Source organism: Oncorhynchus tshawytscha, linkage group LG21 (assembly GCF_018296145.1).
Source record: "Oncorhynchus tshawytscha isolate Ot180627B linkage group LG21, Otsh_v2.0, whole genome shotgun sequence".
NCBI lineage: Eukaryota > Metazoa > Chordata > Actinopteri > Salmoniformes > Salmonidae > Oncorhynchus > Oncorhynchus tshawytscha.
The window spans coordinates 20808518-20820987 of NC_056449.1; positions in this window are offsets into that span (position 1 = coordinate 20808518).

A 12470-nucleotide genomic window follows, 5' to 3' on the forward strand; every position below is an offset into this window, starting at 1 on the left:
CTCCCCCGGATATTTTTGAATTACATTTTAAAACGCATTTCCACACAGTTTGACATTACTTATTATGCCTCTGGAGGGGTATATGGAGGGGTATATGGAGTGGTATAGTATTAAAAAGACACGAAAGATAAAGACTGAGTTTTTATAGTTGGAATTCGCCTACCTTAAGCCCAGTCCACATTTTTCTTTTAAGTATAGTAATTGAGTGTGGACATTCCATGGACATGGAATGACACAGATGGCAGGAATCCAAGCGGTTAGGGGATTGGGCCAGTAACTGAAAGGTTGCTAGTTCCATACCCCGAGCTGACAATGAAAAAAATCTGTAGATGTGCCCTTGAGAAAGGCGCTAATTGCTTCAGGGTTGTCATCGAGAATGGTAGACCCTGGCAATGACCCCACTCTCCGAGGGTGTCTCAGAGAGGATATGCAAAACAAACACATTTCCAATTCACACACGTGTATAACACACACTTTTACGTGTGAAATAGGACAAAAATTGGCACCCACCAAATGATTATTATTATTACACTTGTGCCGTTATTAAATGAACCCTACAGATGATTAACCATATACTCTGTATGTGCCTTGTAATTTTTCAGATTAGTGATGTTTTCAAATGTCATTATCTGCTGACTAACATCAAGAGTTGTTTAGAGACATAGAAGTAGATAGTAAAGTTTGTGTACTTTCAGGTGATGTGACATTCTAACTCCAAATCATTTAGATTGTTTACACAAATGCAACTACATCAGCTGTTAAAATAATTAGAAATGGCTCTTCTTCTGTAAGGCTCAAATGTTGATGCCGACTCCCGAGTCTGTCTCCCAACTGTATTATTTCAGCATCCACTCTGTCATTCGGAAAGTTTTTCTCCTAATGACAACAACGGTTTTGGTGTGTTCGTTTTAGCCTGCCAGGGGTGCCTGGGCGTTATCATCTCGTTAAAGTCAATGGAGCAGCCCAAAAAATATTACAGCCAACGGAATAACCAGAACAAACACATCTATTTTTCCCCAGATTGACATCGCTCTGATCCAATGAGAATGGGGGACGCCAAGGGTGGCCAATCACATTTCCGCCCCCCCCAACCCCCACCTCCCCTCGTACTGAAATGAGTCTGGAGGGGCATGAATAGACAGATCGGCTGTCTATAGAAAGCACGGTTGAGCGGATGAGATGCAATGCATCGGAACATGGCCGATTAACTCATTTGGGGCCCCGGCGCACCTACCTCCAGGCTATGCTGAACCCCTAGTTATCTAAAAAAATAACTGATGTAAAATACAGTATAATCTGGCCACCCCAAACATTTTTAGTATACTGCATGTGCAATTAGGGTACACTAAACAGAATGCTCTGCCTTTCATATGCTGTTTCCTTAATCCCCACAACACTGCAAAGGAGAGGAAATGAGTCTCCCAAGGAAAGCAATCGCCTCGTATCCTCCCATTTTCTACACCTCAGATATCTGCAAAGGGAAACTGACACCTTCTCGGCTTGTTCCCTAAACCACCTTTAATCGCCAGCGGCATTAAAGGGGGCTAATTTCCATACTAATTTCTTTCTTCTCTACTCACTCGCCTTAATTCCAGCGCCGGGCGCCAGGCTAGCAGATGTGTGTCTCTTGATCCAATGGCGGAAGATTAATTGCATTCTGGGGTTACATGCTCGGAATTCAGAATGTGAGGGGAAACGCAGACGGCATCTATGCAGGCAGACCACATACGACATAGTGACAATTAATAACCCTCCTTCAGGGAAGAGAAAATTGAACTGTCCAGCCATCCCAAAAGACTGCAGTGCTTCTGCCTTTATTGATATCTTTGGCCAGATAGAAGCAGCATTACCGTCCCCAGGCAGCGTGACTCCACTGGGGCTAATGCTGTGACTCTGCTGTTACCAGTCCAAGTTAGTAGACCTGCACCAATCATAACAGCGCAAACAAGTCCCACCACAGCCACTGAATGCTAAGCCAGATTAGTCTCTGGGGTTGTTTGTCAGGTTTTATGGGGATAAAATAACATGACATGTGCAGTGAGGCTCACCCCCCCCCCACACACACACACACACTTGGACACACACATGCATGCTTATACACACGCATGCACATACACAACCCCATCACCCACACACACCTCTCCCTTAACCAATACTCAGTGAACCATCCATGATTGCCACATTGTGGGAGGTTGACATTAAACCGTCCATGATTGCCATATTGTGGGAGGTTTACATTGCTTATGGACCAATAGGCTCTTAGCAGAGAAGCAAAGATGAGTGGTTGGTTGATAAGGGGCTATATAAATAAACAGGGGTTCTGATTACACCTGCCTTATGGAGCCTGCCAGCAGTGTACATTCCAGCCCTGCTGGAGTCCGACGGCGAAGGTGATGAAGTGTAACATTTAAAGCTGGCACAATCATAGGGCAAAGTCCCCATTACCGTCAAGCCCGGTGGCACATTACGGAAAGCAATAAACACGAGGGCCTCTGTGCTACTGCGTTTATCAACAGTGGCAACATATGGGTAACACCCCCCTCCTCCCATGGGTGATAACCACAGTGCTGTGGACAGTGGAAAGGGGAAAGTGTCACATTCTAATGACATGTCATCATTCATCAGAGGTATTATGAGGCAAGAATATATCAACAAAAGAAGATTAGGTGTATCCAGGTTTTCCCTGGTTTCCACTCTCAATTAAACACTAACAATCCCCAGTGTCATTGAGAGAGAGAGAGAGAGAGAGAGAGAGAGAGAGAGAGAGAGAGAGAGAGAGAGAGAGAGAGAGAGAGAGCGAGAGAGAGAGGGTTATCCCCTTTCACTATAACCTCTTGTCCTCCTGATAAGCCACTCAATAGCCAACTGAGACTAGGGAGGGATTTAGAATATTACTGGGGATCTAAATCAGCCAGAGCAGCTGCTCATAAACTAGATATTAGATAGACAGATTTGGGGAGGAAAATAAACATGGCAATATGTTTCTCCGACTTAGGTCCCCGCCTCCGTAAATACATATCAACTCACAAACACACTTACACATGCTGCCGGATGGAGACAGTAGTCAGTATACTTTGTGCTCTTTTACTGTAGTAGGCTGATGTCAATGACCTCTTTATCCTTCTGTCGCTGTCTATGGCCTTTAACTTAAGCCTCAGCTCAGAGTTCGACATGCATCAGTGCAGTTACATAGAGAGACTATACAGTATCAACCAGCCATAGATTTAAATAGAATGAAATGTATCTCTATGTTACCAACATCCGCCTTTCTGCACCCACAACATCTAAGGGGAACACAATCGGTAGCAGAGCGCTAATTTGTCTTGACTAGAAAACAGCTGTAAACACCCCAGAGGGGAAGCGGAGATAAGCGCTCCTGTGGTGGGTCGTGGAGATGCTATCAGACAGGGAGACATGCCCCACCCAGGCCTGATTCAGTTTTAGGTGTTACCATCGTCCATGTTCCCCAATTAATCAGGGAGGGTGACACTGAATAAACACACTAAGTACAAAGCTAATTGAGCGTACACCAGGTTAACAACGCACCCTATAGGACTATAGAACCAGGTCCTTGTGCATTCAGGACGTTGTGTTTGTGTGGCTTTCTTGTCAGGTGCCCCGGGGCTTCACAACAAAGGCTACTGATTTTGCACATTGTGGTAACCAGATCAAAATGAAAATCTCTGGAACTGCATTGTGTGTGTGATTGGGTCTATTGTGCTAAATGCTAGTGAACCGGTGGGAGGAATGTAAAATGTCAGGGTTCAAACAGGGGTCAGGTCTAGCAGACATCAATAGGGCAAACTCATTCAGACCTGGGTCCTGATTCATGGCATTATTGCCTGTACCTCAACTAGGGCCCTTCTCAGGCCTAGCTGAACCGCGTAGAGGAAAAAAGGATACGTCGATACATTGTTACTTTATTTGAGTTCTCGTTCTCATTATTAGTGTGGAAAATGTATCAATATGCAAAGAACACAAACTTCATAATAACCTGGGTTTTTTTTGTCAGATGAATAAGTTATGACATCCGATATATTCATTTGGTAAACTTTGAAGGCCAGATAATTGCACATTGACAGGAAGAAAGAGCTAATTCAACAATTTGGGGAGGGGGGTTAGATGTAATAGCTGTTAATTAGTCTGACATCTTCTAAGTTTAGCAGTTGTAGGAGAATATTAGGCCATTCCCAGAGGGAGGACTACATAGTGCATGTTAATTGCCATCTAATGGCATAAATATTCAGATTAATCATGCACAAATATAGCATATTTCTCTTAAACATGATTCATTTCAGAAGCAAATGGGTTATTGGGTGACTAATTATGAATTGCTTAAATATCCACAAACCGCATATTAAATCAGTGTTTGGCAGCGTTTGATGACCAGGAACCCTACCAGCCCTCCTGCACACTTCAAACAATATTCCTTTATTCACTTGCATCTCATTCTCCATTTAGAGCCACACAACCATTCCAATACAATACCATCTGCACGTAATTCTTATCCCGTGCTCAAAAAATAGGAGATAGAGGGGATAACATTTGGATCATTAAACCTGCGAGAGCACGGTTCCAGAAATCCATGACATATTTGACAAGAGAAACATCCAAATCAATCTGAGTGGAAACCAAAATGCAAATGTGCTGGTTGCTGGTTGCCGTGCCAACTGGCTGCTGGTTGTCGTGTAGAGAGGGCCACAGTATGTATCAACACCAGCCATGGGGAAAGCCTCATATCTGGCCTCTGGTAACACACAACTGGATCCTAGGAAATATGGTGCACAGACCAGAAACGGCTTCCCCACAAACACTACTCTGAATGTAATAATCACATGCCATCAAACACAAATGCATCCACTTCATTCCTAATCAGAGTGCCACACAGAGAGAAGTGGTATTAATGTTGGGTGAGGGACACAGAGAGAAGTGAGAGAAGGGTGGTATTAACAGATCGGAACACACCGTGAGCTCTCATCACTATCATACTTACAAACGTTCTCTACCTTTGACAGACAGACTGCAAGGTTTTTCTTGATCTTGCAATATGGAGTGATGCATATGAATGAGGTTTTAATCCATTGTAGCTCCATTCCTTTTCATGGAACAGAAATGACCATCAAAGGGAGCAAGGAGCATTGGCTGTTGTGCGTAGAGTGAGAGAAAGTCAGAGATGGGTTCTGCTGCCTCGGTAGTCTGAAGTGGGGAGATGAGATGGCTCTCTGTCAGAGATGGGTTCTGCCGCCTCGGTAGACTGAAGTGGGGAGATGAGATGGCTCTCTGTCAGAAAACGCAGAGACTGGACTGTGCTGAGATGCTTTGAAATTGCTATCAGGTGAAGTTGGGGGGGGGCTAATCAGAGATGACAAAGGCTGTTACAGTGTCTTTGTACATTTATAGTGTACCACCATTGCTGACATTTGTTTGTTGCTCTCTGCACTGTTATCAGCTCTTTCTAAGAGCCAATTTATGCTTGATCTGAAAATGTGGTCGGAGGCGTCGTATGGATGGGGTGACGGAATTGCGGCGCCTCCGGAGGCACACAGAAGCCAAATTGAGCTCCATAACGCATCGCTGTGCACCTCTCAAATTTTGTTACAATGAGGAGGGCTCCGTATACCGTAGCTCCGCAATGACATGATTGGTTGATGGTAGGTGGGGGCGGGGGGTCCTGTATAAACACAAACTCACTTCCTTGACAACTTCCTTCACAACAGCTCTGCACTGCTCCACGAAGTGCAAGAAGTATGGATGCCCTGACTTCTGCAGAGGCCGTATCATGGTAAATGCTGCATGCCAATGCAGACATCGGATTGACCACGCAACGCCATTAACAGTGGAGGGTCCTCAGAGGAGGAAGGGGAGGACCATCCTCCTCAGTGAATTAAAAAAAAAAATATATATCCTTTTTAAATTAAACTATACTAAATATATTCACATCACCAAATAATTTATTAAAACACGCTGTTTTGCAATGATGGTCTACAGTAGCCTCAACAGCACTCTGTAGGGTAGCACCATGGTGTAGCCGGAAGAACAGCTAGTTTCCATCCTCCTCTGTGTACATTGACGTCAATACAAAACCTGGGAGGCTCGTGGTTGTCACCCCCTTCCATAGACTTACACAGTAATTGTGACAACTTCTGGTGGACATCCTCCACCCTATCAGAGCTCTTGCAGAATGAACTGAATGTCAACCCAAACAAAGGATCAGAGAATTAATCTATTACTGAACGCATACGCTACAGCTAGCTAGCACTGCAGTGCATAATATGTGGTGAGTAGTTGACTCAAAAAGAGTTGAACAGTTTTGAACAAATTAACTTTAAAAATTAAGAAACAACAGCGAGAGTGAGAACTAGCTCTGTTTAGTATTTTTTTTCACTTTCACTTACTTAGCTAGCGAATGCAGGTAGCTAGTTTAGCCTACTCAAACACCCGGCTCAAACAGAGAGGGATGCTATGTTACCTAGCTGACTATGGCTATCCAACACTGGAACTCTTCCAAGTCAAGGTAAGCTTTTGGTTTTGTAGGCTGTGCAGCGGTTAGTGGTTATGATATGAAGGTTTGGCTTGGAAAGTTTTTTTTGCCTGGTGACAAAATCAGCTGATGTGTTGTGCATTGAAGTCCACAAGTGAATGTAACAAGAAGGAAGATGCGTGTAGATGCGAGAAGGAATTATCCAATGATCAAAGGGATCATTCTGTTTGTATGTGGCTGCTATGAAAGTGAACTGTGTTCAGGGGTGTATTCATACCACCAATTCTGTAAAAAACGTTTCTCAAACGGAAGTAAACGGAACGAAACAGGGATAAACATAACTGAATTTGTCCAATGGAAACTCTCATTTTCAACTGTTGGATTAATAATTACATCCAAGATCAGCTAGATGTAGGCAAGATTGTGCAAGGCGGTATTGAATGTGTCAATGTCTGTCACCTTGATTAATCAAATTTCTCTCGACCTGTGCACCTACGCTGTAAACTTTCATTCATAGGCTAGGTTGTAGCAACCTCATGATGGGTATAGGGAAAATGTTAGTATCATATATTAGCCTAAACCTGTTAAACAGCACAGACCACCACTTCTATCTAACCCTGTGTGAAGTAAAGCATTGCGGAGGAGCATGATGACGCGCAGACGGTAGCAAAAGCTAGGCTAGTTAGGGTGAAGGGGAGTTTCACACTCCAAGTCTGCTTTTGAGCATATTTAAGACTTTTTTAGCCTGGAAGACTTGAACCGCCACAGTTCAAAGTACACAGAGAATTATTGATTTTGTCCCTTTCTATATTTTTCCTCCGGCAAGGCATGTCTGCATGGCACACACACTCTTAGAAAAAAAAAGTGCTAACCTAAAAGGGTTCTTCGGCTGTCCCCATAGGAGAACCCTTTGAATAACCATTTTTGGTTCTAGGTAGAACCCTTTTGGGTTCCATGTAGAACCCTTTCCACAAAGGGTTCTACATGGAACCCAAAAGGGTTCAAATCAAGTGTTACTGGTCACATGTTGGGAAAAAACTAGTGTTAGACTAACAGTGAAATGCTTATTTCCCAACAATTTAGAGAGAAAAATAGTAACACAAGGAATAAATACAAAATGAGTAATGATAACTTGGCTATATACATGGGGTACCAGTACAGAGTTGATGTGCAGAGGTATGAGGAAATTGATGTAGAATTATACATATAGGTAGGAATAAAGTGACTAGTTAACAGGATAGGTAATACACATTAGAAGCAGCATATGTGATGAGTGAAACGAGTTAGTGTAAAAAGAGTCGATGCAGAAGGTCCTGGTACTATTTGGTTAACTATTTAGCAGACATATGGCTTGGGTGTAGAAGCTGTTCAGGGTCCTGTTGGTTCTAGACTTGGTGAATCGGTACCGCTTGCCGTGCGGTAGCAGTGAGAACAATCCATGACTTGATTAGCGGGTCGAGAGCTTCAATTTCCTCAGTGTCCACATCACTAAGGAATTAACATGGTCCACACACACCAACACAATCCTGAAGAAGGCACAACAACCCCTCTTCCCCCTCAGGAGGCTAAAACAATTTGGCATTGGCCCTCAGATCCTCAAAAGGATAGCTGCACCATTGAGAGCATCTTGACTGGCTTCATCACCGCTTGTTATGGCGCTACAGAAGGTAGTGCGTACGGCCCAGTACATCACTGGGACCGAGCTCCCTGCCATCCAGGAACTCTATAACAGGCGGTGTCAGAGGAAGTCCCTAAAAATTGTCAAAGACTCCCTCCACTACAGCCCTGTCGATGTTCTACCTTGAACCAAAAAGTTCTATCCCTTTGGGGATAGCCGAAGAACCCTTTTAGAACTTTATTTTCTAAGACTGTACTTCTGTAGTCTGACTTTCTGTCCCTGATGCTCAGCTCGGAAGTAGTAGCCGAGTCCCTCTATCGCTGTATTGGCACTATCCTCACCCATCGCAGTCCAACACGCTTGTCCATGCCTCTCTGCCCACTGAAACTTGGCCCACACTCAAACACATAGTTACAGGTAGCTAGCGGAAGACAGAGACAGACAGTGGTGCATTGATTCGGAATGGGCAAGATGGCGGTGCTTGTTTTGGCTGTGGTGGAGGACAACCTTATTATTGGTATTCATCCACACGGCATTGCAAGAAATTGATTCCCCCTCACCACCCTGGCCAGAGGCAGAAGGAAGAGGAAGTGACAGGCTTAATCTGTCTATGATCCCTGTCCCTCAATGATGTTATGCCCTCCATGATACGTCCATTAAAATCTCTTCAACTCTCTCTATCCGAGGGCACAGTCCTAGAAGCACTGGTATAAGTTTTCTTATGCCAATATAACCAAGCATGTTGTTAGTTAGCCACAGTCCTTAAAGCACGGCTAGGTGGATTCCACTTGGACTCCATATACTTAATGTCAACATAACAGGGCGGTTGTTTTGCCATAGTCTCCATTTAGACAACAACATGTATTTTTTTATCCATATGCAAATAGAACTGGAATGTTGTCTTTTGTAAATTTGATGATGTTTTCTTTATTATGAGCTTGACAATAAGCCATTGTCTGGATGGAAGCTTGTTGATGGTGAAGGGCACAGGGAGTTCATCCTTGCTTGGTGTCCCTCACCCAGTGGTGGAAAAAGTACCCAATTGTCATACTTGAGTAAAAGTAAAGATACCTTAATTGAAAAGGACTCAAGTAAAAGTGAAAGTCACCCAATAAAATATTACTTGAGTAAAAGTCTAAAAGTATTTGGTTTTAAATGCACTTAAGTATATTTTAGCAATTACATTTTCTTTTGATACTTAAATACCAAAATTAAAAGTAAAAGTATAAATCTTTCAAATTCCTTATATTAAGCAATAATTTTTAATTTACAGATAGCCAGGGGCACAGTCCAACACTTAGCCATAATTTACAAACAAATAATTTCTGTTATGTGAGTCGGCTAGTCTGCCAGATTAGAGGCAATAGGTATTACCAGGGATGTTCTCTTGATTAGTGCATGAATTTGACCATTTTCCTGTCCCGCTAAGCATTAAAAATGTAATGAGTACTTTTGGGTGTCAAGAAAAATGTATGGAGTAAAAAGTACATCATTTTCTTTAGGAATGTAGTGAAGTAAAAGTAAAAATAGTCAAAAATATAAATAGTAAAGTAAAGTACAGATACCCAAAAAACTACTTAAGTAGTACTTTAAAGTACTTTTACTTAAAGTACTTTACACCACTGCCCTCACCGAATATTAATACCACCCTTGTCTCACTTCTCTCTGTGTCCCTCACCCAATGTTAATAGTAGAAACGAATTACATATAGTTGTGGGTCACGACTCACAGGTAAACAAAACCCAACACCATCTGGGTAATGCTTAAAGTTCCTTTAATTGCAAACAAGTAACACCTTTCCCCATGCACAGTAGGGGTGTGCTGACTGTGCGCCACATGTGGTCCAATGTCTACGCAGAAACACATTGTCATGGCCACTTTGTTAATATGAGTTCAATTGGCAGTACATTCTGGGTAATTAGACTGAAACAATAAAAAGTCACAATCATAATGAAGGGAGAAGTAGCCTAGCCAATCACCATCGTCTCCTCTTAGATGACAGAGGAGATACAGTATATTAGTGTCTGAGATCAATATCTGGCTTCGGCCAAATGATACAGATAAGACAACACCATGCTTAGAAATGTAAACAATTATCTTTACAACCACTCAACACAAAGCACTCAAATCATTAAAATCAAAAGGACAAACCAATGAGTGTAATTTGTCCAGTAGTCTACTCTATCGCTACTTCCATGGAGACAGAGACATAGCTAGTGGCTAGGCTACTGGCACTATTGATTTGTTCACCTTAATTCCCCTTTCCTATGAAACAGCAACTTTGTTTCAACCTTTGCACAGTTTCAAATGGAATATAATACCGAATAAAATGTACAGGCCTTTACTCTGCAACGGGATTCAAATATGGCGTCTAAAAAGCCTTGAGTAAAAAGTCCCACAGCCACCTATGGTTGTTTTAATTCCCTGTCCATTAAGAATTTATTACGAGGATACTGTATCTAGCCTCAGAATCCACCCAGTGCATTGTCTTGTAAAAGCACCAGCAATGTGCCCTATTACAGGCTACACAGAGAGAAATGTTGCTTGTTTTGCTTTTCAAAGAAGCAGAATGACAGAGTAGTGTAGCCTGCAGTTGACAGTTAGACGTAAAATAACTCAGAAATATTTAAATAATGCATCCATCCAAGCCCATTCTATATCTACATACTGTTACAGTTCTATAGGGATTCTTGTCTTACTAGAGCCTCTTATTTCATGTGGCGTAAGACTGTGAGATACTCTGATGCATATTTCACAAGCAATCAGTGTTTTGGCCTTTTCCATGTTGGGGTGTACAGCCAGTAATTTGAATATAACAGTACCCCCCACTCTGAAAGTAAAGGTCTGTTTGAGGCTTTGGTGTACAGGGGTGCAATTTTCACTGTGGACAGAGGGGACAGGTGACGGGACAGGGGGACATGTCCCCCGAACATTCTGAAATTGTGTTACAAAACTAGACTACGGTGGGCTTTAGGACCGTGCGGACGCCTCCAAGCGGTCGGGTAGACTGTTTGGAGTGTTATCCGACAGGATAAAAAAAATACATATAATATTAATATTATGTCCCCCCCATTTCTAAAACCAAAGTCGCGCCCCTGGTGTTGTATTACAGAAATATGGCTATTTGGTATAATAGTTTGATGTATGGCTATTATTACTTTTCATTACATCTCAGGTAAGATAGGCGGAATACAAAACATTTCTGTGAAAGCATAACAAGTGGACAAATATGTTGATAATGAGAAAACAATAATCACCTGTAATACAGGTAATCAAGCAAACCACATCCAAACGTAATAAAACGCTGAAAAGCAAAACAACTGCATATCACAGAGCAAGATGGTCTGCCACAATGAGAAAGGTATAGGTTATGCAATTTAACAAAAGGCAGAATGTTTGTGACAAATGTTGTTGGGTCAATGTCAATCACCGAGCCAAGCAGCAAAAGGACGCTAGGTGTCACCCTTGTGACTTTTAAACCGGGTAACCCTCGATATGGTCTGGGATGTCTGCAGCCAAGTTTGCCAGATGGGGAGGAGTGAACTGGGGAGTGAGAAGGCAGCGAAACCCACGAGGGATAAGGAGGTCTGTTCTAAATGATAAATAAGTCTTACAACACACATACTAGGCCTAGTCGTTGCAAAAAAACATACATTATTAGACTACCTATCCAAGCAAATAGCCAACAAATAGTCATTTTAGGATTAGGACCTGGCCAATATACACATGACACAAATGTTAGTAAAAATCAGTGTGCTTTCTGTACCATTAATACAACAATTACATATTGCCACTCAGTGTCGTGAACTTCAGAATGTAAATTGATATGAGTTCTCAGGTGGACTTCCCTTCATTTCCACTGATTGACGTGTGAAGTTATATTGCTGTTCCACCCAAAAGCAGATCGAAGTAGCCTAGTCTACAGGTAATTTACCGTACTGGCCTTATCAGGGATCAGCTAGCATGACACAAAAAAAGTGTTCCTTTCAACAGACCTAAGGACTGCAGTGACATATTCTAAGAATTCTCTCAAATGATTTTAATTAGAACATGTTTCTGCATCAATGCAATCATGTTTTTTTTGTTGTTACACATTTTAGTAACCATATCGTTTTCTTCACATCTAAGAAATGCAGCGTGTGTGTGTGTGCGTGTGTGTGTGTGTTTGCGTGTATGTGTGTGTGTGTGTGTGCGTGCGCACGTGACTGAGTGTAGGTGTGTGTGTTTGCGTGTATGTGTGTGTTTGTGTGTGTTGTGTGTGTGTGTGTGTGTGTGTGTGTGTGTGTGTGTGTGTGTGTGTGTGTGTGTGTGTGTGTGTGTGTGTGTGCGTGCGCACGTGACTGAGTGTATGTGTGTGTGTGTGTGTGTGTG